Source organism: Poromitra crassiceps (assembly GCF_964638095.1).
Source record: "Poromitra crassiceps genome assembly, chromosome: 6".
Lineage (NCBI taxonomy): Eukaryota > Metazoa > Chordata > Actinopteri > Beryciformes > Melamphaidae > Poromitra > Poromitra crassiceps.
In genome coordinates this window covers 30,018,948-30,024,947 of record NC_139627.1, presented here as the reverse complement: position 1 = coordinate 30,024,947, position 6,000 = coordinate 30,018,948, and the positions used below count along the sequence as shown (strand labels likewise).

The following is a 6,000-nucleotide window of genomic DNA, read 5'->3' as shown; positions in this document are numbered from 1 at the left end:
GAAAGATCAGACCGGGCGGAAACACCAAATTTATGTTGCAACCTTGAAACAGACTTGGACAGAATTCGTTTTCTGTTCTGGCAACTTTATTCTCCCCGGCGCTGTATTATTTTTTGACTTTCTTTTCTGAAGCCACCGGACATGGAGATTCACAGCAAGGCAAGTATTTTCAACACAACACACGTTCTCAGTCTCGCGATAACATAATGATCACATTGCTTGGTTTTTAAAGTGACAGTACGTTTTCCTCAGGTCACTATGAATTTAACAAAACAACCAAATAGTGTATCCTAGTGAAATAAACAATGAAATAAACCAATTACTTTTACTCTTGTCTGTTATTTCTTTCTTATCGATGTTCTACTTTATACAATGTGCATATCAATTCCAGCCCGCAACACTAGCGCTAACAGCTTGTTGTGCCTTATAGTGTATCTTATACTATATATTTTTTCCTCCCAGACAAATCACTGTTTATCAGCCTGTATAGCGTTAGCTGTTTCTTTACGGTAGGTGCCGTATCTCAATAATATACTAGTTTCCTAATTTAAAATTGTCATCCGTTGCTCTTTCTGAATGCCCAGCTAACGTTATCCTAGCTTTAGCTCACGGCTGTCCGATAACGTTAGCTGGCTAACTTGGTCACCATCAGATCACTAACGTTATAATATAAGATAAATCTGCATTTAACTTTCGCTTCCCCGACGTGAATCACCGTATCATCACGCACTATAACAAGTGTTGTTTTTCCACAGTGAGGAAAGAACAGTGCTGGATCAAGATGTCGTACATGCTCCCACATCTCCACAATGGCTGGCAGGTTGACCAGGCCATTCTGTCCGAGGAGGACAGAGTTTTGGTCATCCGCTTCGGCCACGACTGGGACCCGACATGTATGAAGATGGACGAAGTACTCTACAGCATAGCTGAAAAGGTGAAGAACTTTGCAGTCATTTACCTGGTGGACATCACAGAGGTGCCTGACTTCAACAAGATGTACGAGCTGTACGACCCCTGCACCCTCATGTTCTTCTTCAGGAACAAACACATCATGATTGATTTGGGCACTGGCAACAACAACAAAATCAACTGGACCATGGAGGACAAGCAGGAGATGATAGACATTGTTGAAACAGTTTACCGAGGGGCAAGGAAAGGAAGAGGTCTGGTGGTATCGCCTAAGGATTATTCTACAAAATACAGATATTGATTTTTTTATTTGATTTTTTTTCTTCCATTTTTTGGGGAGTCCAGTTGTTTTCCTCTTATGTTGTGACATGTGATGGCAAATAGATTATATGTGGCAGAAGTCAAGGAAAACCAACTTTTTTTTCACTCACGTTTTCCTCATCCCCGGTGAAACAGGACAATTTTCTTATTTTGTCAATAAACGTTATTACTGTGATATATATATATAAAAAAAACAAAAAAACAAACGCCCGGTGTTCCGGCAGGCAAAGATAGGCCAAGTGTAGAAGGATTTAGGGCATTTCACTGCATTAAAGATGAGGGGACCCCATCTTCAAATAAATATATATTTTTGCAGTCTGAGATAGTATGTTATTTTCCATCTGATCACTTTTACATTATGGGCAAATTGTAAAGTTGAAAATCAGTGGTAATGTATATGAGCAGAGAAGAGACACAGACTGCAAGGTGTTGGGTACAGTACATCAGCATTTATTCCATGCAGTTTGCTCAGATTTTATTCTCCTGGACACCCATTGCACTGTACACTGAGTAATACAGGAACTTGACAGGATTGGTTGATCATAATGCCATTCAACAGGAGATGGAATTGGAAACCAAAGAAAGAGATGTTTGATACATGGAATGAGGCAACACGATGTCCAGAGTTAGAGACACTTTCACAGAGACTCAGGTGTAAGTAACTAGCATTTTGATTAGAGGAGAGGGAGAGATCGTTGATCTAAAACCTGCATCACGTCCCCAGACATCAAGTTTAATTTACCCTGTTGTGACGGTCCTTTGACGGACCGGTTATTGATGTAAAGCTAAATCCATAGTCTATGTCTGTGACATGAATTGAGAATTTACCTCCGCCACGGAGTTAGCAGGGCCAAAGGTTATGTTTTTCACCCGTTTGTCAGCAGAATATCATAAAAAGTGATGAACGGATTTGCACGAACCTTGGCAGAAAAGCAGGTTATCGGCCAACTTAAAAGTGATTAACTTTCCATGCCCACTGGCCAAACAGGTGTGTGGCAATAGGTGTGTGTCTAATCACAGAAAGGCCCTTAACTTCCAAACAGATTCACGGAACACCACCACACCGTGGCAGAGGTAGGCCTATGCACTCTACCGATTGCCCTATAATTGTACATGAGGATCTAATTGATGAATGGTACATGGATGGGAAAAAAAGATAAATGATATGACAATGCCTTTTTTTTTACCATGCAACACTGTCCTCTTCCCAAACCAATTTGTTGTGCTTCCTTTCAATACTACTTATCAGGAGGAAATCATAAGACAAGAGCCTACATAACATTTCTAAAGCTGCCTGAAATTAAAAACAACGCTACACCTGACCAGTCATTCATAATAATAAATTAAATTCAATAATCATGTAGGCCAGCTACAAAGAAAAACAAAACAAGATTAAAATTAAATTAAATCTTTGACCAAAGACAGACCAAAGACAAGCAGTTTTGAGCATTTAAATTAATTTAATGTTAATGATAGATTTGTGTTCATTTCCAAACCAGCAGTCTACTGTATATTGATAAGACCGAATTTCCTGAGGTTGAGCATCCAGCACTCTTGATAGGATCCAGTCTGTAAAAGTTTTAGAATTTAGTCAACTAAAGCGTTGTGCTTTAAATGTTTTTGGCCAGCGCAAGCGGGCCCTATATATGGCTTTGTCCAGTCCAATTTGCATGCCGATGTTTGTGAACGCTTTATCGCGCTGGCCATATGCTAGGTTCCGAGCTAGCCTTGTTTTTTTATGTGCTCATTTTGCAAGAGTACATGTCCCTTTTTCATGTTGGATCAAACCTTTTCACGTGAATAGTCTAGATCCCCCTTAGCAAAAAGAAGTATACTTCAAGTTTATTTTATTAAGTAAACTTAAGTAAAGACCAAGTGTACTTTTATGCAAGTATACTTATATACCCAAGTATACTTTATGCACCAAGTATACTAATATCAATATACTAGTAGTATACTCCAAGTGTACTTGCCTAATACTTCTTGACACTAAATCGGCACTAAATCGGCCTAATTCAGTATACTAGTAGTATACTAAGTAAGTATACTACTAGTATACTTTAAGTTTAAGGAAAAAGTATGACCGTGTGAGATTCGAACTCAGGGCCCCTTCCTTTCATCACATTGTCCTGTGTCTTATCCACTCGGCTATCCGTTCAGCTGAGTAAAGTAGTGAATGTTGACCATACCACTATATGTGTATCTGTCTCTATTCTAACACTATAGGTCGGATTGGGCTGAAAATTTGCATGGAGGTGGGTTATGATCTGGGGAAGGTCATGAGCAGATTGGAAAGTCCTGGAATCACCTGGAAAGTCCTGGGAAATCCTGGAAACGACCTGGAAAACACCTCATGCCCACAGCCCAGTTCGGATTGGGCTGAAATTTTGCATGGAGGGGGGTAGTGATCTGGGGAAGGTCATGGGCATGTCATCAAGTCCTGGGACCACCTGGAAAGACCTGGAAAATCCTGGAAAACACCTGGAAAACACCTTACGCCCACACCCCAGGACGGATTGGGCTGAAATTTTGCATGGCGGGGTGTTAGGATCTGGGGAAGGTCATGGGTCCATCACCAAGTCCTTGAACCACCTGGAAAGTCCTGGAAAATCCTGGAAACCACCTGGAAAATACTTCACATCCACACCCCAGGTCAGATTGGGCTGAAATCTTGCATGGCAGGGGGTTATGATCCGGAGAAGGTCATGGGCACTTCATCAAGTCCTGGAACCACTTGGAAAGTCCTGGAAAACACCTGACACCCACATCCCAGGTGGCATTGTACTGAATATTTGCATGGCGGTGGGTTGTGATCAGGGGATGGTCATAGGCAGGTTGTGTACTTCTGGAAACCATGTCTGGACACCACCATAATTTCCAGCGAAGCAAAAGTCACAGTTGTATTGCTTTAATTGTGCCTATAAAAGGGAGCATGGGCTATGTTTGTCTGTTTGTTTCTCTGTTTCAATTGTCCCTCTGATGATTTCATTCATGAATTAATGTCTATGACATCATCACTGATGATGTCACAATCTCTATGGCATCATCACATCTATGACATCATCAGTGGTGGTCATCAGTGAGTGATGTCATTAGTGATGTGATGTTGAGCAATTGTGTGCTGAGTGACATCACTCAAGCACTCCATATATTCTGGTAGCCTTAGCAGCCAGTATACATCAAGTCTGCTACTCTCATATATGGGAGAATTGTCAATAAAATCAGCCAAATGTGTATGGTGTATACTACCTCAAAGAAACCGATATGTCTGAAAAAGTATTTAATCGGCTATAATCTATCGACTATAAGGGACCACATGGAAATAAGCCTCTGGGATTTATTGTGATATCCTGATTTTTCCATTTTATATGCAGAACTGCTGTAGCCTACTTCAAATAAAACAAATCAACTACAAGCCAAGTATACTCAAAAAAATGTTTAAACTAAGAGTACTTAACAAATACAAAACCCTAGTACAATCATGTACTTAAAAGCTATCATTATTATTATTATTATTTCCAAGATCTATTGAAAACTTTCCTTCTCGCTGTCAACTGATTCTTGCAACTATCTTATTTTTTGTTTTTGAATTTTGATGTAATAAAATGTAAAAAAGGGTAGGCATTTATAAGCTACGGCTTCAGCCTACACCTTTTCGGTCTCCTATATATAAACGCACATTATTACTGTAATGCATTCATGTGAAAGTGAAAAATTGACCGAAATAAATTATTTACTTACTTACTTACTTACTTACTTACTTATACTTTCTGTATAAGGCAAGAATACTTATTTATACTTTTCTTGTGTGTATCTCAATCACAAGTTTAAGTACAAGTACAAGCCAAGTATACTTAGACTTTTCTGTATACTGTGTAAGTACACTTAAGTATAAGTATACTTAAGTGTAAGTATACTGTGTGCTGTGTAAGTGCACTTAAGTATAAGTATACTTAGGTGTAAGTATACTTAAGTATAAGTATACTTGGGTGTAAGTATACTTGGGTGTAAGTATACTTGGGTGTAAGTATACTGTGTACTGTGTAAGTATACTTAAGTATAAGTATACTTAAATGTAAGTATACTTAAGTATAAGTATACTTGGGTGTAAGTATACTTGGGTGTAAGTATACTTGGGTGTAAGTATACTGTGTACTGTGTAAGTATACTTAAGTATAAGTATACTTAAATGTAAGTATACTTGATAATGTGTAAGTACACTTAAGTATAAGTATACTCAAGTGTAAGTATACTTAAGTAACATTTTTATAAGTATATATTTGATAAGTATATAAAAAGTAAACTGAAAGTATACTCTCTCATTTTAAGTTTAAAAGAAGTATACTAAAGTATACTAATTGTACACTTGTATAAACTTCTTTTTGCTATGCCTATATTGATCATATTAGAGCAAAACAAGCTATATAATTTACTTCCAGTGCATACAATTAGAAGCATGGTACATTCCTAAATTGCGTGCGTGCATGCACGTGTGATGGGGGGAGCTCAAGATCGACTTGAAAGAGGAACCACAGGAAGACAGCGGTTTACCAACTGTCCAATCTCTGCTTGATTCTGCACTGGTGCAAAGGGTCTCATTCTCTGTGTCTGTGTGTGTGTGTGTGTGTGTTCTGCTAATGAAAGACTCACTTTAATGAGTTTTGAAGGGATGAGACAGATGTTGAGGTCTATAGCTGAATTCTACATACCAGCCTGGGGGGGGGGGGGGGGGGGGGGGGCATATAGATGGAGAGAGGAGGGGGGGGTGAA

At 39.0% G+C, this 6,000-nt stretch overlaps 1 pseudogene across 1 annotated transcript; it reads left to right on the top strand.

Annotated features, from left to right (window-relative positions):
* The first annotated feature begins 781 nt into the window (after positions 1 to 781).
* On the top strand, positions 782 to 1,551 carry LOC310778150 (thioredoxin-like protein 4A pseudogene; annotated as a pseudogene). Its single transcript has one exon. The product of its transcript is annotated as a thioredoxin-like protein 4A pseudogene (transcript).
* The last annotated feature ends 4,449 nt before the right edge of the window (positions 1,552 to 6,000 follow it).